Consider the following 26,680-nt stretch of genomic DNA (forward strand, 5'->3'; position numbering starts at 1 on the left):
GGACAAAAAATCTGGGGGTCCCCCGTATTTTGAAACCAGCACCGGGCTCCAACAGCCCGCGGTGTCATGCCACAGCCGGGGGACACTTTTTATACAAGGTCCCCCGGCCAAAACATGAGCACCGTGGCTGGTCAGCCTTGGACGGGGTACCTGGAGGAGTGGGGACCCCCCCAATAAAGGGGTCCCCCCCCCTCAGGCTTCACCCGTCCAGGGCTGAAGCCCGGGGCTGTCACCAGCGTCCGTGGCCAGTGGACGCTGGCCTGATAGGGTTAAATTCATCATACATATCATTACATTGCTTTTTACCGGCGAACTACAAGTGCCAGCAGACCTCCCCCGCATGCTGGGACTTGGAGAACCACAAGTCCCAGCATGCGGGGCATTAATGGGCCCGCTGGGACTTGTAGTCCACCTGTAAAAAGAATGTTTATAAAAAACACACACACAGAGAAGTACAAGTTTATTACACACACACACCTCAATTTTACACCAGCGTTACTTACCATTCCTGGATCCAGCGCTGGTCTGGCTGCTTTACAGCCGGCTCCCCCCGAACTGACAGGCAGCGGGGAGAAGCGGCTGTCTCCGTCGCTTCTAACAGCCTCTGTAGCGCTGTCCGAGTGCTACAGAGGCTGAGAGCGTGATTGGCTGAGCTACAGTATGCGTCTCCATGGAGACGCATAGCTCAGCCAATCAGGACTGCGTCTAAGGCTGACCAGCCACGGTGCTCATGTTTTGGCCGGGGGACCTTGTATAAAAAGTGTCCCCCGGCTGTGGCATGACACCGCGGGCTGTTGGAGCCCGGTGCTGGTTTCAAAATACGGGGGACCCCCAGATTTTTTGTCCCCCGTATTTTTGGAACCAGGACCGGTCCAAGAGTCCGGGGCTGGTTTCAGAAATACGGGGGACCCCTATGCTTTTTGTCCCCCCGTATTTTTGGAACCAGGTCCGGCTCAATGAGCCCGGGGCTGGTTATGCTTAGGAGGGGGGACCCCACGCCGTTTTTTTTTTATAAAAACACTTTTACACATTTTTATTAACAGAACCATGCACAGATCTCAATGATCTGTGCATGGTTCTGTCAAAATCGCCTGTCAGAACCTGGTCTATTTTTTTTGCGATTTTTGGTAACATTGACCAAAAATCGCACCCTATTACATTTGCGAGTTGTATACTTTATAATGGGAAAACATCTGGATGCGAATTGAAATGTGACTAAAAATCACACTTAGAAAAGTGCGATTTCGCGGTAAAAAGTGCGATTTTTTACCGCGATTTTCAACCTATTAAATGTGCGATTTTCGGAAAATGTGCGATTTCGGCCGTTTTTGACCAAAAATCGCACATGTCTAACAAATCACACCCTATTACATTTCGCCCCCTGTGTCTGTGTAAAAAAAAAAAAAAATACTGTGTATATATAAAAAAATACATGGATAAATGGAATCCAGGCTTTGTATCTTTGTGCATACATTATATTTTAGATTCTTACTCGTGTTGCAATTATTCTATATTACTTACACTATCGGATTTTCACGTGAAAAGTATCTAGATTCTAACCATCTGTGCCAAATCTTCTTGAATGTAGGTAGATTATTCCTACTTAAATAAATATATTTTTCTTGTGATACTGTGTAATTGATCAGAGCTATCCATGCCGTGAATTCTGGGCCATCTTTAGACAACCAGGTTCTAGCGATCAGCAGTTTGGCCAGCGCACACATATAGAATACGTATGTTTTATCAAACTTATCTACCGTTCTGTTCACACAAATACTCAGTATGCAGCTTTTAGGGTCTAATACAGATTCTGGTATGCCGGTCTTAACCAGGGACAGCTTTGGCATTTTATTTATTTGTATTTGAAGAAATGTTTGCCGCAGAGAAAACTGTTAGAAACCTAAAACTAAAATCAAATACCTAATGACATCATATATTTCCAATTTATGTACTTGCTTCTATAATCACTGATGGAGCACCTGCCATGTATTCATTCTTCTGTGCAAAAGTAATAATACATTGCTTGACTCAAATAGCTTTGTGTAGTAAAATGCAGAAAAGGAAATCTGTCACGGTTATTGTACTATTAAAAAATCAGTTTGTGCCGGAAGTCTCCAGAGGGGTCTTTTTTGGTCCAAACTAAAGAAAATAAAACAGAACACTGATCTTTTTGAGCACACAGATTGAAAGGACTATGCAAAGGTCAAATAAGGTCCTCGGCGATGTGGAACAAAACATTTGTTTGAAAAATGAGGTGTGGCTGCTGAATTTATCTTTCTTATCTAGTACATGCTGCCCCTGATCACATGTATAGCGACATTTATTAATGCTGTATCAGTGGCAGAACTTGTGAGTGGTTAGCCCAGGTGCAAATATATAATTTGGGCCCTTCCAGAACTCCAACCCTAGTTCACAAAATGCAACACAGCAGTGGGTGGCAGCACCGGGCCCCTTAGTCCTCAGGGGCCCGGTGAAATGCATATGCTGCACCGATAGTAGTTCCACCACTGTGCTGTATATATGAGTAATTATACTCAGAACAGCCAATTGCAAGATGAGGATTTATGACCCATGCATGGCTGTCTGACTTTTTTTTAGCAAATAGGAGTTCCACAAGTACAGAAAGCAACATAGCTGACCATTGACTTACTCATAGCTCACACATTGGCCTTTATTCAGATCTGATCGCAGTACAAATTTGTTTGGAAAATGGTCAAAACTATGTGCATTGCAGGTGGGGCAGATGTAAAACAATAGAAATTAATTTGGGAAGTTAAAGAATAGGGGGTTAAGAGGAAACTTTGTGGGGTAATTGTGTATTACAGTATATTGCGTTACAGGATGTAATAATAGCTGATAACACACCTGATTCTGATGAGAAATCTTTATATGACATGCTCAGTTGGCTTTCTGAAGACTGTGAAGATCCTGTTTGCGGAGCTATCATCTCTAACTCATCAAAGGCATCTTGGTTGTAATCACTGAATCCAGACATTTTGGACCTCCTACCAGACTCACCAATGCTGCCAGACTCTGAGAATGCTAGTGAAATAGAACATACTTTTAGTTAAATAAATACTGTTCATGTAAATAAGAATTTCCTGTTTGTCAATGAAATTCCTTTTTCGATAGCAGAGATGGCCCTATGCTTAAGCAACTACCTCAATGCCTGGAGGATGGCAAAGGAGGGACTACTAATTGGCTGCTGCTGGCCATCTGGTGCTTCAGCGGCTTCAGGAAGAGCACCTACGTCTTGGCTATATATGTTCTGCTGACTAGTATAAGCCAACTGGCTGCCATCATCAATCTTGGAGTGTGCCTGGGATGGCAGTCACTTTGTAGGGATTGCTCACTCTGATGAAGATGATGCCCTGCCCTCTAGAAACAAATGGAGCACAGCAGGACTTGCTATGGTACTGGGTTTTATCTCTGGTTTGATTGTCCAGGGCAAGTGGAGGTTTACCTAGCTCTGCCCAATAAACTAAAGGCACCTGGAGACCTGGGGCCTGTGGATGTGTGCAGTACATCTTGTGGCATCCCATTATTGCATAGACCCAGCCAAGTTCATCTCTGTCTGGTGTACTTCTGTAAGTGAAGTCCAGCAGAATGATCCTGGAGTGTTTGACTCCCTGCAGTCTTCAATACATGTAGGGCAAAATTTACTAAGATGGGATTCTGTACTGTAATGTGAATGAGGGGCTATACGATGTGGTGACTTTGAATGATGGAAACTACTGTGTGATGTAACTTGAATAATCGGCACTACAGTGAGGCAGAACATGTATAAGGTAATGTGGTACTACTTTGTGGCATAAATTGAAAAAGGAGCACTACTGTGAGGCATAACATATATAAAGTAAATGGGGTAGTACTTTGTGGCATAATGTGAATAAGGGACACTACTGTGTGACAGTACTATTGTGTGATATAATGTGAATAAGATTGCTATACTGTGTGGAGTCATTTCAATCTGGGATACTATTGTATGTCCAGACCCCTTTTTTGGGGCACACTTCTTTGGCGCACACTGCTGCTATTTAAAATATGAGGAGTGGGGACATCAAAATGAGGATTGCTATGGGTGAAGTGTGAAAGGGTATTGCTCGCTCCTGCTGTGGTCTGAGCTGCTAGGCGTTGAGTGCTGCTGTGCTGGAAAAGGGGGTGTTGGGTCAGAGGCAGAACCAGCAGTGCAAGGAGCACCAGCCAAAATCTTGCCTAGAGGCTTCACATTTGTTAGGGACAGCTCTGCACAGAAGAATACTGAATTATAACACTGTCATTCTAAACACTCTCCGCTTACACGATTTTATCACCTATTTCATTTTTCATGTTTATCATCTACTGTATGCTATTAGCAAATAAACATTGAAGGTTATCGCAATGTTTAGAGAATTGTTTGGTTACCATCACTTTTAAAAAAAATTTACTGCCCTATAAATGAGAACATATGGAGTTATAATGTAACATTTGTTAAAGTGTTCCTCCGCCACTGGAATTGTATACGATTCCATTGATAACATTAGTTGAATATGGAAATCAAAACTCAAAACAGAAAGTCCCATGTGAGATCAGTGCTACAGGAGTTATTACTTGAGAGAATCATACTGACAAAGTAGCAAAATACTTTCTACTTTGTAACTGGTATTAAAATCCAGTTTACTATATACAGTAGCATATGAATATGCCATGTCACATGATCCCATCAGCATGCCCAGCTTTACAACTAATCTGAAGTTTATTCAGCCACAGAAATGTAAGTCAAAATGATAGAATTAATGGGAAAACTGTCTAGGAAGAAGTACATAACAACAAAAACATGGCAAGATACAGTATGAAAAAAATGTTACAAATTATAATTGCCTAGTGGTCTCTTCATGAAAGGCAGATCATAGGGAATGATAGTACTGTTGTAAAAGCCTAAACATTTATATATTAATTAGTCATTATGCCAAGTGTATTAATCATTTCAATTAATTAATGATCCAAAAGTGTACACTGGCCCTTATTCTGGTTCACTCACAAAGACAAATTCCTTCTCAAATGGACAAAACCATGTGCACTGCAGATGTAACATGTGCACAGAGATTTAGATTTGGGTGAGTTATTTTGTTTCTGTGCAGAGTAATTACTGGCTGCTTTATTTTTACACTGCAATATAGATCTCACTTTGAAGTAAAACCTCACCCAAATCTACTTCTCTCTGCACAAGTAACATCTGCCCCACATGCAGTGCACATGATTTTGTCCATTTGAGAAGGAATTTGCCTTTGTGAGTAAACCAGATTAAGGACCAGTGTGCATTGAGACACGATTAACGAGACATGGTTATAGTGAATAATCTAGAAGTTCACAGCAAGAGGCAAAAGGCCCAGAGCAATAGAATAATGTGTTTAGAGTTGAAAAGTATAGGCGGAAAATGTATTACAGGTTGAGTATCCCTTATTCAAATATCCGTTATCCAAATTATTCTGAAAACCATACATTCCAGAAAGTTAAAAACATTTTTTTTGTTGCTAAAACCTTACTGGGAACATCTGTAATAGCACTACTGGGAACTGGATGTGTAACTGGCACTACTGGGGACATCTGTAACAGCACTACTGGGGACATGATATGTAACTGGCACTACTGGGGACATCTGTAACAGCACTACTGGGGACATGATATGTAACTGGCACTACTGGGGACATCTGTAATAGCAATACTGGGGACATGATATGTAACTGGCACTGCTGGGGACATCTGTAACAGCACTACTGGGGACATAATATGTAACTGGCACTACTGGGGACCTGATATGTAACTGGAACTACTGGGGACATCTGTAACAGCACTACTGGGGACATGATATGTAACTGGCACTACTGGGGACATCTGTAACAGCACTACTGGGGACATGATATGTAACTGGCACTACTGGGGACATCTGTATCAGCACTACTGGGGACATGATATGTAACTGGCACTGCTGGGGACATCTGTAACAGCACTACTGGGGACATAATATGTAACTGGCACTACTGGGGACATGATATGTAACTGGCACTACTGGGGACATCTGTAATAGCACTACAGTGGACATGATATGTAACTGGCACTACTGGGGACATCTGTAATAGCACTACTGGGGACATGATATGTAACTGGCACTACTGGGGACATCTGTAACAGCACTACTGGGGACATAATATGTAACTGGCACTACTGGGGACATCTGTAATAGCACTACTGGGGACATGATATGTAACGGGCACTACTGGGGACATCTGTAACAGCACTACAGGGGACATAATATGTAAATGGCACTACTGGGGACATGATATGTAACTGGCACTACTGGGGAAATTTGTAATAGCACTACTGGGGACATGATATGTAACTGGCACTAAATATGTGCAATAAAATAATTGCTTGGCATTCAAAGTCAGTGCCTGAGATAGTACACAAACTTTGTGTCATGTTTTGAAACCTTGTTTTATGCACAAATAAAATATATTTGTTTGTTTGTCATATGTTTTATGTGTTTGTACAATATAAATGCAAGATAACTTAAGATACATCATTAAAATATATAAAAATGTTCTAAAATACGGAATAATACGTTATCCAAAATTCTTCTGGTCCCCAGCATTTTGGATAAGGGATACACAACCTGTATTTGTCATAAACAAAGTTCACATTTCCCTTGAAGCAATGTAGAGGTTGAGTAGAGCTGCGGACACTGGTCTTACAGGCATTCCAGATGTTCCAGAAAAGGAAAAGGGCCCTCCCTATTTTGCCAGTCCCGGGCCCCACAATTTCTGATGGCAGCACTGCGCTTATATTTAAGTGTAAAACCAAAAAGTACTACACACCACAAGATAAAGTACAGTAGTAAGTACAGTAGGTAGCAAGAGCTTGCAGGATGTGTGCTATCACTATGGCAGCATATTACAAATACAAATGGTTGATCATATATTATTGTTACTGTTGTTTCTTCATATATCATTTCACGGTACTTATATGTTAGTTGGGCGCCCACTATAGTCAGTACGCTCATACCCCCACTATCCATGTCTGCGTGGAGTTGATTTTATATAGTGGGATGAGCGCAGCGAGCCCGAAGCATGGCGAGCGTAAAACTAAGCAAATAGCTTAGTGGGCGCCCAACTAACATATAAGTACCCATTTCACTTTTCATTGTAGTAGTTACTAATAGAACTAAATTCTCATTCAATTTTAACCCCATTATATTACACATCAAGTGCACTACCAAGAGCTCAAAAAGTTTTTTTTTTTTAAATGGTTAAAAATGTTGGTAGAATTATAGGAACCCCACAGTCTTATATCTTCTGTTGCTCCTCTCAGTTCTCATGTGTGTAGGATTTAATATGACGAGAAAGAGGAAGGAGGGCATTACCAAGCCTGATGAAAACCAGACATGCACAGTAGCATCTCACGGAGATGTGCCACTCTGGTGGGAAAATTCAAGACAAAACACAATGTGGCAAGGCCGTTCCAAAGCATATTGCACCTGTCAAATTGTCTGTCATCTTCCATAGAAGTGTATCATTCCCTGAATCAAAGGGGAAACTCCAGCAAAGTCACTCAAAACAACACGTTACATTGTTTCCTGCCTCCAGTCAACTCCCCAAGTGAACGCCATTTAACACCATGTTAAAGGTTGCCAAAAAGAATCAGACAATAGGAAGGTCTCTTTCATTGTCAAGGACAGTTACACTTTAAACATGATGCTGAATGAAGGTTAAATGGGTCAACAAGCAATTGCAGACCATGCGCATAGCCAGAGGAAAGCGTAGGAAGTCACATAAATTATACGCCAATTCTAACGAAGAGAAGTAGATAAATGTTATAATATAGGTAAGACTATCCATCTTATACCACTGATGTAGTATAAATTACAGTGGCTTGCAAAGTATACTATATCCTAAAATATCAATAGATCTGTCTGCATTATAAATGACAGTTAAACAAATTGTTCCAAAAAGTATTTTTGTTTGAACCAGTAACTCTTAGGACCAGATGTACTGTATCAAGCTTCAAAAAGTGATAACATGGAGAGTGATAAACAGTCAGCCAATCAGCTCCTACCTGCCATGTTACAGGCTGTGTATGAAAAATTACAGATAGGTTTTGATTGGCTGGTTGTTTATCACTCTCCACTTTATCAGTTTTTTAAGCTTGATACATCTGGCCCTTAATGTCAATTTTTAAACTCATAATCCACTATTTGTATGCTGCTTCTGCTTCCACAAGTATTTAAGCCTGGTGCTGCGGAAGCTCCAAGTTTGTCATAATGATTGGCTTTCAATTAGCCTCTACCTGTGAGTCATTAAAAATGGACAGCTTTTATGTATAAAGGGCCTGATTCTAATCGGTTCGTTCCCCGGCTTGTTCGCACCAGGGAACAATGTTTGCGCATATGTGCATGGCTGCTGTGCGGGCAGCTTCGGCGATCTGCATAGTCGCCAAGGTGTTCAGTCGGAGGGGGGGGGGGTGGCAAGGGGCGTTTACATGCGAATGCCCTGCGTTTCCTGGGCGTACCCACAAAAACGCGGGGTGCACCCCAAAAAATGCTTGGTTACCCATGCAAATGCAGGTGAGCAGATGCCTACAGGGGCAGGTGGCTAACGGCACAGGACGTGAGCCATCCCGCCCTGTTCTTGGACCCTGACACCGCAAGTCTAGGTCAGGCAAGACTCAGATTTGCAAACAGAATAAAAGTCATTCGATGGTCGGCGACCATTGAATGATTTTGGCCCCATATGCTACCCTGCAAATGGATATATATGCAAAACATCCAATTTATACCTCTGCCTGTATGTTTTATGGTGGTATAAACTTTCACAAAAACTATTCATGTTTTATCGAGCTCCCGTTTCTGTTAGTCTAGAAATCCATTACCTGGAGGATACAGGTTTAACTTCGGGGTACTTGTGTAGTTTCACGGCGCCAGCGTGGCGAGCGTAGCGAGCCACCGAGCCTGCAGCGTGGGCGAGGGAAGCGAGCCCCGCAAGGGGACTCAGACGCACCGCGCCATGCTGGCGCCGTGAAACTACACAAGTACCAACTTCGGTTTTAGAATATATATCTATATATTTTGTATTTATACTGAAGATATCACATTGCTTTATATTGGTTATTTGTATTGAATGATATATAAGAGGATATGGACATCTGTCTTATTGCCAACATACACATGAAGATCTAAAACATAATAATTAGATTTAATATATGTATGCCCTACACTATGGGTACAATATAGAGGGTAAATGTCACAGACTGTAGCGTAGTTGTGCCCTGCACCTAATGCCATCTATACCCCAAGATACAGCAGTGTCCCTCAAGGATATGAAAAATAAATGCCAGTTGTAATTCTAGTAAGATATATCAAGATTAATTTTTAAAACATTAATCCAGTGTTCTGCTAATATATTTGCCATTTCAGCAGTGTTTAGATTCACACAGTAGGTTCCTGCTCACAGGTTCCTGCACTGACACACCAGCATTTCTTATGTCACAGTGAAAAACCACTGCATGCTCCATACAACTCTAAACCCAGGCATACACATGTCCGGCTCTCTTCCTGGTGACACACATGTACACAAGTAACCAACTCTCTGCCCAGGCATACACGTGTCCAGCTCTCTGGCCAGGCATACATGTGTCCGTCTCTCTGGCCAGTCATACATGTGTCCGGCTCTCTTCCTGGTAACACACATGTACACAAGTAACCAACTCTCTGCCCAGGCATACACCTGTCCAGCTCTCTTCCTGGTCACACACATGTACACAAGTGTCCAACTCTCTGCCCAGGCATACACGTGTCCAGCTCTCTTCCTGGTCACACACATGTACACAAGTGTCCAACTCTCTGCCCAGGCATACACGTGTCCAGCTCTCTGGCCAGGCATACATGTGTCCGGCTCTCTGGCCAGTCATACATGTGTCCGGCTCTCTTCCTGGTAACACACATGTACACAAGTGTCCAACTCTCTGCCGGAACACTGGACCAGACTATCAAACTCTGTATTCCGGAACTTGTAATGTCCGGTCCGGGGGGTGCCTGTCAGGGGGGTGTCCAGTCTGGGAGGGGTGCCTGTAATAGCTGTCACTGGGAACATGGGGAAAGGGAGATTACAGCCTCCTGATATGGTCTGGACCGTTCCAGTTTTTATTACCTCCCCGGACCATGCAAGGAGGCTTCTCCCCCTTCACCTCTCCCTGGTGACAGGTGCCACAGCAGCCCCATCGGATGTGACACCCCCCAGCAATACACATTCCAGGTTGCTGTCCGGTTCCGGTTTTACCCATACCCCAATATGTCCTTTCCTCTTGGGCATGTGTGGCATCCCAGAATTGGGCTACCCCCTTTTTGGTGCCACAGAATCATTGGTGGCCAGGGCTGCCTAAAAATACACAGGATTTCGGGGGGTTGCTAGGCAACCACCCCGCAGCAGCAAGGAGGACAGCAGGGACTTTAGGACCCAGCAAGGTGCTGGGAGAAGCAGGAAGTTAGAGACCTGCCTGTTGCTGGGCAGATTGAGTGTAACCAGTTTGCTGTGAGCAGTGAGAGGAACCAGGAAGGCAGTCAGGGGCAGATTTATTAAGCTCGGTGAAGTGATAAACTGTCTGGGTTTTATCACCGGCCAATCAGCTCCTACCTGTGAAGTTACAGGCTGGGTTTGAAACATGACACATAGGAGTTGATTGGACGGTGATAAAAACCAGACAGTTTATCACTTCACCGAGCTTAATAAATCTTCCCCTGAGTCAGAAGTGTGCCTGAGAGTAAGGAGTAAGCAGCGCGTTACGCTGGGCGTGCTGAGGAGAGTGGTGAAGAGTGGAGCAGAGGCAGGACAGAGCAGCCAGAGAGAGACCTCTGCAGCAGCTTCCCAGTGGTGATTGTTGGTTGGGAGAGAGGGAGAGAGAGAGCCTGCAGCCCACACTCGTGTAGAGGAGTCCCCGCACAGCAGGACACCCACAGATCCTGTGTGTCCCCAGAAAGCCCTGACAGGAGTCAGCAACAGATGTGCAGGTACCCTGACAACACCCCACATACCAGTTACCCATCTCACCTTCCCCAATGGCCTTGTGGCCTGTCCTCTTTTTCTGCCACAAGTTAACCCAGCACAGTGCCATTTTAGCCTGAGGCATGGCCCAGCATACAGGGACTGCCTTTACCCTCACCCTTCCTTACTTGGAACCGGATAACCCATTTATTCAACCAAGTGCCTTTGACTAGCCAGAACCCGGACCCAGGCCTTTTCTTCAGCAAAGTCCCTTTTCAATGTTGGCATTGTGCCAAAATTACAGACACCTCTTTTGCCTTGGATTACAAATCCCATTACTAGCTGTTTAAAAGACACGGTGCACCTAGGCCAAACAGGTACCTTATTTCTGGAAATACTGTAACTGCGCAGTTCAGGGACTCGCTCCTTTTAGCCTGGACACTTATGGTTATTTATGCAAGGTATACAGTAAGTACTGCATACTATGTTCATTCATGTGAAAGCTATTGCATGTCTTGTTTGATGATTTGAATTGGTTACACGACAGTATACCGTGCGAATTGCGGCCTGCAGGTGTTACAGGTGGCCCCATCGCGCACGATATCTTCTTTATAGAATATCTTTATTCTTTCATCTCTAATTGAATTTATTGTTGAACAGTGTATTGCATTTACTGCAGTGTATTGTGCGAAGTGCGGCCAATGGTGACACAGTGACCCCATCGCGCACAATATCATAAGGGAGAATTGTTTTTTTTTCATAAACTGCCAATTGTTATCATTGTTATTGCATTGTTTCGTCATTTTCATAGCGGTGATTCACAGTCCTTTTCGCTTCAAAAATAAATCCTTTTTGATCACCGTCCTCACGTGTGGTGACCATTCTGTGTGGTTGTGTTGGGTATTGTCTTCCCATGGTGCCTTTGTCCCTCCGCCCTCTGAATTGCAGGCAAGTGAAGCAGTCAGGTAGCAGCCAAGCAGTGCCGAGAGGAGAACAGGAACATCAGGTAACGGTCACACACCTGCACGTAGTCTGACAACATCACACATGCACAAACATACATGTGTCCAACTCTCTTGCTGGGCATACATTTGTCCAGCTCTTCCCGGCCTGTCCAGCTCTCCTAGGCATACATGTGCATACACGCATCCAGCTCTCTTCTAGGAGTTTTGTTTGATTGTAGACAGGTTGGATGCAATAAACCTAGTTGCTGCAATATTTAGTGAGGTCTTCTTTGCCATGGAAGATATTTTATTGTCAACATACAGTAGTTATTACTAGCAGATGTGAAACACTAGCATAGAAATAAAACCGCAGTTATAGAAAAAAAGGTACTTGTGGAGTATCACGGCTCCCACGACCTTCATCGTATCCTGATTGTATGCTAAAAATCGCATCGCATCGTATGCGATCAAATCGCATGCGATGCAATGCGATCGCACCCGATTTTGCACTGAAATGCATCAGAATGCATTGAAATGTGTATTAAACTTGTGAAATGCCCCCAAATGCCATTTTTCATAGTGCACCACCCCCACTATCAACGTCAACCCGAAGCGTGGCAAGCGCAGCGAGCCCGCGAGGGGCGGCGGTACGCGTCCTACGACCGTTTCATACCCCCACTATCCACGTCGGCGTGGAGTTGAGAATAGAATAGTGTGGCGAGCGCAGCGAGCGACCGAGCCCGAAGCGTGGCGAGGAGACGGGGATACCTTCACAGCTATACGCGTCCCCTCGCGGGCTTCACAGGTATCCGCGTGCGCTCGCCACGCTTCGGGCTCGGTGGCTCGCTGCGCTCGCCACACTATTCTATTCTCAACTCCACGCCGACGTGGATAGTGGGGGTATGAAAAGGTCGTAGGACGCGTACCGCCGCCCCTCGCGGGCTCGCTGCGCTCGCCACGCTTCGCGTTGACGTTGATAGTGGGGGTGGTGCACTATGAAAAATGACATTTGGGGGCATTTCACTAGTTTAATACACATTTCAATGCATTCTGATGCATTTCAGTGCAAAATCGGGTGCCATCACATCGCATCGCATCAGATGCCATCGTATGGCATCCGATGCGATCGCATACGATTTTTGCGCAAAAATGCTCAAAAATCGGTAAAAATCGTATCGCATCGTATGCCACTACATATGGCATACGATGCCATATGATGGGAGCCGTGATACTCCACAAGTACCGAAAAAAATAATGAAGTTCAAAAGGGTGCAAAGAACAAAAGAATTTGAGGTCTAATTGGAACAATATTTGTGGGTACTGCTCAAGAACTTAGAGAATTTGTAGCCTTAGAAAAATGTTTTACCACCAGCTTGTTATGCCACATTGGTGTTTGGTATTACTACTACAGTAAAGTACTCAGTAAGACATCAATAAAATACACAATGTAGAAAGTGATACATTTAGGGGGTTATTCCAGTTGACTCGCTCAGATCCGAATTTGCACCCTTGTGAGTTAACCAGAACCCACTGTCACGGATCTCAGATGAGGACACTACCTGTGTGAGAATTTGACTATACCTGAGGAGAGCCGCGGAGTCTATCCATGCCAGGGGTATTCTGCCAGTGACCCCTCCAAGCGGGATTTGGGCTTTTGTGGCACCCGGCAAGTCGGTCGCGGCCCTCTGCCCAGGCTTCTCGTACAGGTGCCCCCCCTTTGCACGCCGGGTTCATTTGGCTGGCATGCGAATGGAGGTTTTACATAAACATCCATTCGCAGGCCACGGAGAATCTCCCCCATCTTTCGATGGTCGACGACCTACGAAAGATGTGGTACGTGCACGCATATCTAAAGTGACTCTTAGGTCACTCAGATATGCATACACATTTGGGAGAAAATAGGTGGGCAGCTGACATCCGGCAAGTCAGCTGCCTGCCCCCAGCGCCCACGTCATCAGACAATTACCAGTATTTTCATGAGAACGCTCATGAAATGCTGGGCATTCCCATGGGTGAGTACCCCGGCCCGCCAACGGACATCTCCTCTCCCTAGAATGTTGGCAGTGGCACATGTGCAGAAATGCGGCTGCGCATGCGCATATGACAAACATCGGTCCCCGTGCGAACGAACGGACACTGAGAATGAACCTGAATACTCTGCCGGAGAATGGGTGATCAAAGTATCACCTGCTACAAGATACTTGCTGGCTAGGCAGCTGAGACGGGTGTGGTATAGGGGTCTGACAGTCGGGATCCCGACAGTCATTATCCCGAAGTCGGGAACCCGTCTGGCCAGACCCAGACAGCATGGCGAGCGGAACTAAGCACCTTGCGGGCTCCCTACGCTCGCCACCTATTCTATTCTCCCTCTATGGGGGTTGTGGACCCCCACGAGGGAAAATAGCCGACGGCCGTCGGGAACCCGTCTGTCGGTGTTTTGACAGTCGGGATTGCGACGTCGGATGAATGCCTGTCGGGATCCCGACTGTCGGGACCCCGTCCGGCACCCGCTGAGACATTAGTAGCAACTTTTTTGTTTGACCTAAATAGTGATTACACAGCACATTGAAGAAAATGTTCTGCCATTCACATGAGTCTCTGCCTGATTACAGTAGCACACACCAGACAAACTAGGGTTCATTTCATGCAAAGCCAATTAAATTACCAATACTGTATACTTTTGGATGGTAAATGAAACCTGGAGGAATCCCACACAAACACAAGAAAAACAAACAATCTGCACAAAGATGGCACCCTGTACTGTGATGGGTAAATACTAGCTACTTTGCTGCCCATGTATATCTTCATTATAAACATCTATCCAATCGCTTATTGTGACGAAAAGCATTAAAAAAAAACAAAAAAACACGTTTTACACATACTAAATAAACCCAGAGCAGCTTCACTACAATTTTCAATAGCCTCGCTGGACCCATTACCAAGGTTCCCATAAGAACTCTTATACTTCGGTGGCCAAGCAGACAAAAGATGAATGATCATATAGAACTCATTTATAGCAGTCGTGACTAGGACTAGCTGGCTATTTTCTCACCACATCTCAATGGGCTTTAAGGGGTGTTTACACACGGGGGCGATATTGGCAGAGCCGAATTTCCCATTAGGCACGTGAGGCACGTGCCTAGGAGCGGCACATGTTTGGGGGCGACACTTTGATGCCTGTGATAGTACTGTCAGACCAAAAGGTACCAATAACTGCAAAATATCCACTGTACTGTACCATATTCCATCTTAAATAGAGTGTAAATGGATAGGACATGCAGATACTGCCCCTGTAACTGTCCTACTTAGTAATATGTATTCATAATAAAAGAACATGTCACAGTTAGTGGCTTTTTTATAAATCCATTATATTGGCTATTATCAAATGAGGGCTTAATCAATAAAAATAATACAATTAGGCGAGGGAGGGGGGTGCGAACGTTATTGCTGTGCCTAGGGGCGCCCTCATCCCTAAATACGCCCCTGGATATTGGCTGAAATCGTTGGCAATATGGCTGAGCGACCATATTGCCAGTGATTTGGAGTACTGCGTGCTCCCGTGTGAACTCCCTAATGGTCGCTGTTCACAAGAGCATGCTCTTGTGACCAGCGGCTTCCCCCGGCGCTGTGCAGGAGGTCAGTGCCGGGGAGGTCAGCGGCAGAAGGGCTCCCTCCCTCTTCCCTTCGTGTCCCTCCCCCCTTCCAAGTGACAGCAGCAGCGTCCCTCACTCCTCCCTTCGGGTCTCTCTCCCCCCCTGCCCCGTGACATTGCTCCCTCCCTCCTGCCTTCGGGTCTCTCCCCGTGACTGTAGCAATGTCTGATGAAAAGGAGACACTGAGCAATATGATTATGATTGCTGGTGATATATATCGCCAGAAATCATATCGCCCCGTGTGTACACCTTAAGATCTTAATTACACTTTGAGTGACCTTGAGCCTTTTATGACAGAATTTATCAAAGAATAAGAAAAGGTGTAGGCAGACTTGTACAATTATTTATTACTGATAAAAAGCAGTGTATTCAACCTCAATACAGATGACATAAAATACAATGGACAAGCTGCTAATGTAATTAATTAGTAAAATCCATGAAGTGATGTACTGAATTTCTCACTAATCACTTACTCAATGTGATCTGGGTGAAATGGTAGCTCCCAGAGGGCCAGATGTACTAAGCCTGAAAAGTGATAAAATGGAGAGTGATAAAAAGCCAGCCAATCAGCTCCTACCTGTGATCTCACAGGCTGTGTTTGAAAAATGTCAGGTAGTAGCTGATTGGCTGCTTGGTTATCACTCTCTATTTTATCACTTTTCAAGCTTAGTAAATCTCACCCAGAACCACATTGCAGTATGCATTTATTGTACAGACCAGTGTGTGTGTGTGTGTGTGTGGGGGGGGGGGGGGGGTGTTGGCCAGAATCTTATTTATAAAATCTATATTTATTTGTTGGCAGCATGGGAGGTGGGTGCTATCAGTCCATAGTGCAGGGACAACAGCTGCCTCTCTCCCCAGTCCAGCACACAGCAGCATCAGCGAGGCCTGAGGTAGAGGCTGCTGTAGCAGTAGTCGGGTCTCTTTCCCTTCAGTGTGGCTCTGTGCAACAGGCAATGGGTCTGGGCCTCTTCAACAAGCCCAGGTAGAGAGTACTCACTTTTCCATCTCAGTGGCACCACGCAAAGAGATATGGGTTTAGAGCAAGCATGGCTGCCACAGCTGAGGTGCCATCCTTTATAAGTTTGCAAAGTGTAGCCATCATTAACAATGGGCTAATGCTATCTCCAGATGGCATCTGCTGCAGGGACAAAGCTTAGCAAATCTAAAAAGATAGCACAACAGATATAAACTTTTTGAGGTTGATACAGTACATTGCGCATCAAAGGGTCAAATGTAATAGGGTGCGATATATGGTATGGTAATGTGCAATTTTTTTGGTCAAAAGCTGCCAAATTTGCATATCGATAAACCCACATGTAGTACAGTAGTGCGCGATTTATGGTAAATATTGCGCGTTTTGCCGTGACAAAAAAAGTGCACTTCAAAAATCACATCCAGGTGTTTTCTCAAAACTGCAAATGTAATAGGGTGCGATTTTTCAAATTGCACCCTAAACATTACCAAAAATTGCAAGAAACATAGACCTGCTTCTGCCAGACGAGTTTGACAGAACCATGCACAGATCAGTGAGATCTGTGCAAGGTTCTGTCCAAAAAAGTGTGTAAAAGTTAAAATTTTAAGTATTACTTTATTAGCATTCAGATGTTTAAAAAACAAAATGCAGTACCCAGACCCTGGACAAGAAGTGCCACTTTTGTCTAATCTCGTAAGTGGCTCTTCCCCAACATAGAGGATTCCCCTCAACCAATCAGGGCTGTGCTCAGGATGAAGCTGTCTTCAATGAGATGGCTGACCAAACAGGGTGATATGATGACCAAGGTACCTTGTATAAAAAGTGTCCCCTGGCTGTGGCATCACCCTGCTGGCTGTTGGAGGTATTTTACCAAAAATCTTCTGTTACTAAAAAATCACACATTCCTGTTCCTAATAATTGCACCTTTTCTAAAAATCGCCCAATCTGTTACATTTTACCCAAACTGCTGTACAGAGAAAAAAAATGATGTGCACTACAAAGGGGTCTATTTGAAGGCACTTTCGATAAGAAACTTAAAAGTGCACACATTTCCGGAGTGCAGTTATGCTTTGTAATAACTGCATAGCAGAAGCAAATCATTGTCAGCACTTTCTGGATGGAATTTAGAAACATTTGCAAAGAAAAACTATTTTGTGCCTTTTAAATAAGCTGTTTATGGGTTGATAAATAATGGGAACATCATAAAGAGGAACATTAATGTTTCAAGATAAAGAGGTCAAGTGTACCTCTGCAGTAATTACATTTGTTATTTATCTAATTAAAAATGTAGATAAAAATATATTACCTTGAAACCTCAGTACCTTATTTGCATATCATACTGTAGATATTTGTAAAATTATTAAATCAGGCATTTAAAAAAATAATTAATTGTCATACTTTCCTTTACTAAATTGTATCATGTAAAATGCACAGTGACAATCACTGGGAAAAATGCTGTAATATCACTTTATGCTGCGAATAGCTTAAGAAATAAGTTATACAGTACTGTGTGGTTGGCCAATATTAAATACCTGTACAAATTTAAATAATGTCTGTTCTAAAGGCTAATATTTGCTCAGCTAAAATGTCTGATCTGTGTTTTTTTGTATTATTGTGGCCCCTGAGCAGTCATTATCTCTTTTGGTTCACTCAGAGGTAAATTCCTTCTCAAATGGACAAAACCATGTACACTAGATGGGGCAGATGTAACTTGTGCAGAGACACTATGTGTCTTTAAAGCTAAGAATGCCACTGATTACATCTTATAGCAGTAGCCGTTTTTACCTATAGGTTGCATGACTGCAGCCCTCCAGGTAAAATCCACCACTGTTCTCTGTCTAAGTGAAGCCAGATGCAGCCTGTGAGACTGCCCTGGTTTCACTGTGACTGGCAGTGGCTTCCTAGTGGAAATCCGACCTGCCAGTCTGCCAAGACCCATTGGGAGGTGACACCCCCCCTCTGGGATGCCTATATTAATCCAGGCTCTGCACATGCGCAGTACTGAAGTCAATACTGCGATTCAGCACCAGGACCGGTGCATTCACAGTCTGCGAATGCACTGGTCCTGGTGCCTGTAATCTTCAGTGTACAGGTGCCATATAATGGGCAGGATTCTCTCAAATCCACGGCCACACATCGCTGGCTACCGCAGACATAATTATTGCATATGCACTAACATATGTGGTAATTACGGCAAAGGACAGCTCTTACTTTAAGAGCTGTCCTTTGTGATCTGGTCGGCGATGTGCAGCGGGTCCCCAGTGGCTCCCACCCTTACTCTGCTGGGTGCTGCTGCTGCAGGTGGGCTCTCCTCCTCCTCCCTGCCCCCGGAAGAGGATTTACAGTGCAGGAAGGACGAGGTCACTGGTCACTATTTATCTATATTTCTGAACATAAATATATATTTTATATAAGGTTATATAGGGTTGTGTGTGTGTGTGTGTGGGGGGGGGGGGGGTGCACCAATACATATCTTGCCTCCGGGCAACTAGAGCGAATTTACGCCACTGATGCACATTGTAGTGGTGTGACCAATGCTGCCGTCCAGCTCAAGGCCTTCACATAAAAATAGGTCCATCAAATGGTCAGCCAAAAATCAGAAGTATTAAATAGTATTTCTATTTTCTCTTTTCCCTCACAAAATGAAATTTTACATATATTATATATTATATATTCATGGACACAGTGGGACTGATAATGTACAGGGTCAACATGTCTACATGGCATTGGCCCTGCCCACACAACACTGGCCACACTCCTGTGCTTCTCATAATAGGCTCTTGAACATTTTCAGCACCGGCCCAAGAGGCCTTTAAGACAGCCCCTAGTTCTTCTAACCTGGTGCATATATTACTTCCCCCTCCATGCGCAATCCTATTGGACATGCTACCCATGCAATGCTGGATGCACCAGGAGATGTGCAGACATTTTGAGGGTGCTTTATCACCTGTGCATTTTTATGTAAAATGTGTCTAACTCAACATTATATATATATATAATATAATGATATAGATAGATAGATAGATAGATAGATAGATAGATAGATAGATAGATAGATAGATAGGATCATAATTGATATGACCTCTATAAAAGCATCTGACCCAGTGCCTTATATTTGAATATGTTTTTAGAGTGGAGAGAGGGATTCTAATACAGTATATCACATATATATATTGATCCCATCATAAATTCTATATATGGCTCGTACTGTTCTTTACTCACAGCGGCACCCAAGAAGAGATGGACATAGTAAAGTGCATCAGTTTGCATTATGCAATTAGTAATTGTTAGAAAATAATGTGGTGTTGAACAAGTTAAATTTAATTAATTTAGAACAAAATAGTTTCTGACTCTGGAGCATCACAAAAGGGGCACAATTGCCCCGCGTGGCACGCGATATAGCACATTCCTATTGTGCAGCGCAAATTCTTTGCAACACTGGGAGACATGACAGAACAAAAATACTATTAGAAATGTATGAAAAGGAACATTTTTGGCCACGATAGAGGCTTTTGACATTATTTATTAGGTTCAAAAATGCTTGACAAAAGACTAACAATGGACCTGTGGAAACCACTACATCTGAGGCACTTTCTGTTGTTATGTGCAGCCATTGATTTGAGGATGGCCAGTATTAAGAAAACAATTCCCTCACAGCAGTCTAGGCAAGCAAGCATTGAAACACACACAAGCAAAGGCCTGTGAACAAGCCCATATGGAATAAGAAAGAAGAAAAAAAAATAAACATTTATTAACCTCTTTGTGGGGAGATTGGTGGAAGGACTGGCCAGTGATGAAGGAAACGGTCATGCCACATTTCGTCAAAAGAAGTTGCAAAGTCTGAGGCTTGTGAGCTTTTTACCACTGAATGGGAGGAAGCCTGGTAAAGGTCTGCGTTACCATAGTAGCTGTTACTGTTTAGGCCGGGACTCAGGACATTACTGTAACATTCACTTGGCGACAGGAGCAATGTTTTCTCCTGCTCTGTGGATCTGTTGGAGATATTATTAAATGCTTCCTTAGACTTGGAAGGATGTACTGCATTCAGAGACATGGATGATGAGGAGCGCAGATGGGAAAATGATGAACTGCAAGACTTGTGGATGCTGCTGCAACTTGAGACTCTCCAAGACAAATCTGGAAAAAAAGAACTTATGTTAGACCTAAAGAATGAATCAAATTTAAATGTGTTAGCATTATTATTATACTCTATCTTTTTATATCTTACAAATAATCATTTGTGGGACAACAAAACTAGTTTTACAACTGGAATTTTCATGCCAATTTGCAGCCCTGTGCTATCATATTATTGCAATTTTGAATATGTGTGTGTAATGCTGCTTTTACACCGCAAAGATGCTTTTTACCCGGTTTTTTAAACGTTTCTTAAAATGTGTCAAAGCAGGTTAAACCCCTTTCAAGCCCCTTTCAGGCTGCACTTATAGGGTGGGATGTATTAATATACATCGCCGCCCTTCGCCGCAATGCCAGTGCTTATGTACTAACATATGCAGCTGGCATTGCGATGCGGTGACGGAGAACGTCACAATACCTGGAATGTGGTGTGCGGGGGTCTCCGTCGCCTTCCTGCGCCCTCCTGCATCCCTCACGCCGGGGACAGCTAAGCAGGCTGTCCCCGGCGCCTCCTCCTCCCCCCTGCAGCCGGAAGGACGTCCGGCTGCCTCACTAGGGGAGAAAGGTGTTACCTTCTGGGTCCAGGAGGCCCTGGACCAGGTAAGCCAGAGGGAGGGGGAGAGGGGGGTCGACGGGTTTTTCGGTGGAGGCGTCGGGCGCCGAAAAGAAGCCCATAGGCTTCTATAGGGTATCGCCACCCAATGGTGGCAATACCCTACAATGTGGTGACGTCTACTGCTTTAAACTGAACTAACAGACATGGACAATCAAGTTTTAAGAATATTTTAATAAAAATAAATATGTTTTACTGATACTTGTTGTTTTGTACATTTACACTTGTGGCAAAGGCCATCATTATATCTAAAGAAGGTGGTGGATACACTAGCGCTCTCTATTCTATACCATTTGTACCCTTCAATTGTCTCCCGCTAACAGGGGGGATTTTTATAGAGTAGTTGCTTTACCTTTGAGGGTGCACTCGGGGTCACCTCTGTGCATAAAATTATAAATACATAAACAGGCTATGTTTGAAAAATGTCAGGTACAGTAGGAGCTGATTGGTTGGTTATCACTGTCCATTTTAGATCTTTTGAAGCTTAGTGCATCTGGACCCACATAAGATGTGAGCAATCAAGCATGAAAATTGCTGGGCATCTTTACCCGTTTATCGTAGTAGCTCCTTCATCGGGACAGCGTACACACCTATGCAATGTAAGGTCCATTTACCCAAGTGTGGGGGAATGGCTCAATCATTGTATAGGTGTATAATCATGTTAAGAGCCATAGTCCCCAATTTACATTACAATTAACAGAATAAATGGAGGTTGTGTTCCTACAATGGTATTCTGTGGATTTATAATCTGAGCAATCTTCAGGTCACATTGGTGCCCTGACTTTCTATTTCGAAATCCGAACATGGATCACTATTTAGAGGATTCGCAAATCGAGCATACGACTGTGCCTGCATACAGTTCGCTTTGTGCATACATGAGGAGAATTAGCTACTCAAAATGTGTAGGTATTGTCAACACAATGTAGGCGCAGTTTGACTGACAGGAAGCTGGAGTTTCTGGGTAGAAACCTGCAGTTTTCTGGGTGTGTCAGAAATAACGCAGGTTTGCTTAGGTGTTTTTGAAGAGGGTCTCTGACTGAGGGACTCTGATGTCAGTGCTACCACTTCCACCATGTCAATGGACCAGATTCTCTAAACTTCAAAAGTGATAAAATGGAGAGTGATGAACAGCCAGCCAATCAGCTCGTGACTGACATTTTTCAAACACAGTCTGTGACATGGCAGGTAGGAGCTGATTGGCTGGCTGTTCATCATTCTCCATTTTGTCACTTTTGAAGCTTAGAGAATCTGGCCCTAAGTCACTAGTTGCAGCCTCAGACATACTCACATTTGCTCAGATGGAGAGGTCCCTTTGGGGTTGGGATTTCTCAGATTAGCAATCCATGCTGAATTAGGCCCCTTGCACAGATTCAGGATAGACTTCATACAGTATCTATTATATTTTCAAGTGCTAATTGGCTTTTAAACTTTTGTAAGAAACTATTTTCAGCTCAGCCTCAAATGATAATAAACCTGTTGTGTCATCATAACATTAACAAATGGAACACTCAAGGCAGTGTAGATATTCGGCCTTATATTTGTACATTTAAAACTCTTGATTACGCAACAGTTTTACCACACTCAACGAGAATATACATTGGATGCTTCATTACCTGAATCTTTCCTGTCTGCATAAATGCTGCTGGTTTCATTCATTGAAACTCTAGACTCTTCCAAACCATGTTCTGCACTTGCAAAATCAAACACCATGTCTTGGTTGCAAAGATTTTGTGTTTCTGCACAAAGTGAATGACTTGCTGTTTCAGGCGCAATCGCTAACTGCGTTGAGTTAATTTGTCCTTTCTTGTCTGATGCACAAACTTCTACATCATCCGGAGTTATTGGAGACTGTAGACAATGTACTACCATATCCGGTTCTCCATCATTTGAAGCAATGCTTGGTACAGGTCGCTTGGGAATATGGGTTAGGCCACATCTGGGTAGGATCGCTGGTGAAGCCTTTTTCTGTCTTCCTCCTGAGTAGGCTAAAAAAAATATAGGAAAAGTTCATATATTTTAGTATACCGTAGTAAAAACATTTTATTAAATAATGTAAATGTTTAATTAATAAGACAGTATTCTAATACATATAATTAAACTACCAGTATGTGACAGACACAAACTAAAATGCTAAGGGGCAACTTTACCACCTTAATGTAATGTAATGTAAGACCCTGCCTAGCAATCCATTTAGAATCCATAGTGCTGCTGCTGTCTGCGGCCTACGTACTGTAGTGCACCTAATACCCTGGCAATTATTCTGCCTTTTTGAGTGCCAAGTCATTTTTGCCAGATGCAGTCTGACCCAAGTTCACACCAGAAGCAAATTACCAGGTTAAAGCTTTTCAACCCTATAATTTGCTGAAAAACCCAGGTTTTCAGCCGTGTGAAAGGGTCAACCAGGGTCTTAAATCCTGGGTGACCAACCCTGGTCAAAAGCAGGGTCAGAGACCCAGAATTTAAGACCCAGGTTGACCCTTTCACACCAAAGAAAGACCTGAGTTTTTCAGAAAATGCTTTGACCTGGTAATTTGCTTCTGGTGTGAATGGGGTATTAGATGACTGCAGGATACTAAGATTAGCAACCCATTGAAGTGGTGGTGCTCCGTTATCTCTCTTTTCATTTTAGATTTGCACATCTCATTTCCATGTATTGCGTATTTTCACATTGCAACATGTAATGCACCAAACATTGTTACCTCACCTCATGCTCTGTGTATAATGTCTGTGTAGAATAAAGAGTACATGGTTGGGAGCCCTCCCATTATTTGTCATTATTTACAGACATCACCTATACTGTCCAGTGTGAGCCTATGTTGTTCACCTAAAATGGCTGCCTTGTCTGGATCCTGTGTGGGTAAGAAGAATAATCCTGCAACTGATGACAAAAAAATTACTACCACACCTTTGCAATACCTCCACCATGCTCTCTTCTGCTTCTCATTCAAATGGCAGCCTCCTTAGTGTGGTCATAGTTTTATTACTGTTTTGGAAATGTAAGCCAGGGGGAGTTTGTACTACTGATTTAAATATATAAACTTCTGTATCATGCACTTACTGCCTGTTAAGTCCTACTGAAGAAAGAGTGCTATATAAATAAAAAATCTTATTATCATCATCATTATCCTGTATATTTGCCAATGTTGCATTTCTTGCTGGTGCTAACTAAAGTAGAAGCATATAGGAATGTACAAAAAATACATATACATATAAATAATATATTCTTATAAAGCATATAAAATATACAAGATAATGAAATAAGAATGTAACATAGGTATCAGGATAAGAAAAAAGTTTAATTCATGTGACACAAAGTCTTCCTACGGCCAAAGGATTAATTCATTCCAGAATAATAAAGACAATAAGGGCTCGTTTTACTAAAGGTTTGAAAATGAAAGATGTTGACCATAGAAACCAATTAGATTATGTCTAATATTTTCTAGGATGCGAAGGAGAAACGGTAGACAGAATCTGATCGGTTGTTATGGGCAGCATCCTCTATTTCCACTTTTAGAACCTTTAGTCGATTTGTCCCTCAGAATCTTCATAGAACACAATTTCATAATGCATTTTATCATTTGGTGCCAATAAAGCTTATGGGACTTCCACTTAGTCAATTTATTAAAGTCTAAAATGTTACAAATTAAATGATTTGTGATGAGTCCTATCCTAACCCAGTCATTAGTACACATAGAAAAAGCTAATTGCATGACACTGGTAGAAGATGTGCCAGGTGTGCAGCTCTGGTTGTAGATCCTTCAATAACCAGCCATCTGAATCTTTGCCGCCACTCTCCGTAACCGACCCCAAATGGTCCCTAGCTGTCAACAATGCAAAGAAGTCCTTGCTGCAAGAGGCATTGATAACTCATCTCCGTAATTATCAGCATTACGTACATCTCTGAATCAGTATCTGAATGAGTCACGTACTGTAACCTGATGATAATTTATTTTATTTATTTATTTATTTATTTATTAACAGGTTCCCTGTTCCAGCGAAGCTTACAATCTATATTACCTACCACATGTACACGCACACTCATACATTCTTGGGTTAATTTTTGTTAGGAGCCAAATAACCTACCAGTATATTTTTGGAATGTGGGAGGAAACCAGAGTATCCGGAGGAAAACCACACAAGGACGGGGAGAATATACATTAGGGTCATGGTGGGATTTGAACCCATGACCTCAGTGCTGTGAGGCAGTAATGTAAACCATTACACCATCCGAACTGCCCCATTAATTGTTTGGTAGTACAAATATTAGGTGTTATTTAAGATATTTAAATCACATCAATTTACTTGATTTTACACATTTTGAGTGTAGGCATATCCTGCTTCCCCCATTATCATGTATATATCTTGTTCGTCACAATACTACATACAACTTTTCCTATCGGTTGGTCACACAGTTTGTCCTACAAAGTATACAACGTAGTGTCTCCAGAGCACATAGTCTAATGCATATGAAGTACGTTGACCGTTGTATAAGCAGCTGCGTTTTGCAAATAACCTACTTCAGTGTACACAGATAACATAACAAGCATGACTCCAGATAAGCAACACGCAATCGGGTGTTGAGTGAAGATATTCAAATGATGTGCTGGGTTGTGCACCTTGTCAGTAAGTAATGATGCAATAGAATCTAGTGTACAACATAAAGTCTAGCAGCAGATATTGTATATACTGTATGTTATTGCTTGCTGCATTCTTTATTGTACTTCAATAAATATCAGACTGCTTTCATGTTCATAGAGATTCACATATATAAACTGGCTTTTAAGCCATATATTAACCTAGTTACTGTAGTTATACTACTACTAATAAAAATGGACTTAATATAGTATATGCTGAGTCAACTACATGGCTGCTTCACCATTCCAATCACTGCTCTGCTCCACACTCAGCCCCACCCCACTACTGCTCTGGTGGATGGAGACAAGGCAATTGCAGATCATCTAAATAATATTTTTTGCTCCGTATTCACTATAGAAGGAGAAGGGACCACAGTTAAGTTGCAAGGAGATTCATAAAAATAAGGTAGATGGAAGTACATTTACTAAGGAGAAAGTCCAAACAGAACTCTTAAGACTGAAAGTGGATAAATCAATGGGGCCAGACGGAGTGCATCCAAGGATACTAAAAGAACTAAAAGATGTGCTGGTAGCGCCATTAACAGATTTATTCAACCAGTCACTAGATACAGGTGCAGTTCCAGAGGAATGGAAAAGAGCAAATGTAGTTCCACTGCACAAAAGCGGAAGCAAAGAATAAGCAAGTAACTACAGACCAGTGAGCCTTACGACAGTAGAAGGGAAATTAATGGAAACACTATTAAAAGAAAGAAT

Source organism: Crinia signifera, chromosome 4 (genome assembly GCF_055691185.1).
Source record: "Crinia signifera chromosome 4, ASM5569118v1, whole genome shotgun sequence".
NCBI lineage: Eukaryota > Metazoa > Chordata > Amphibia > Anura > Myobatrachidae > Crinia > Crinia signifera.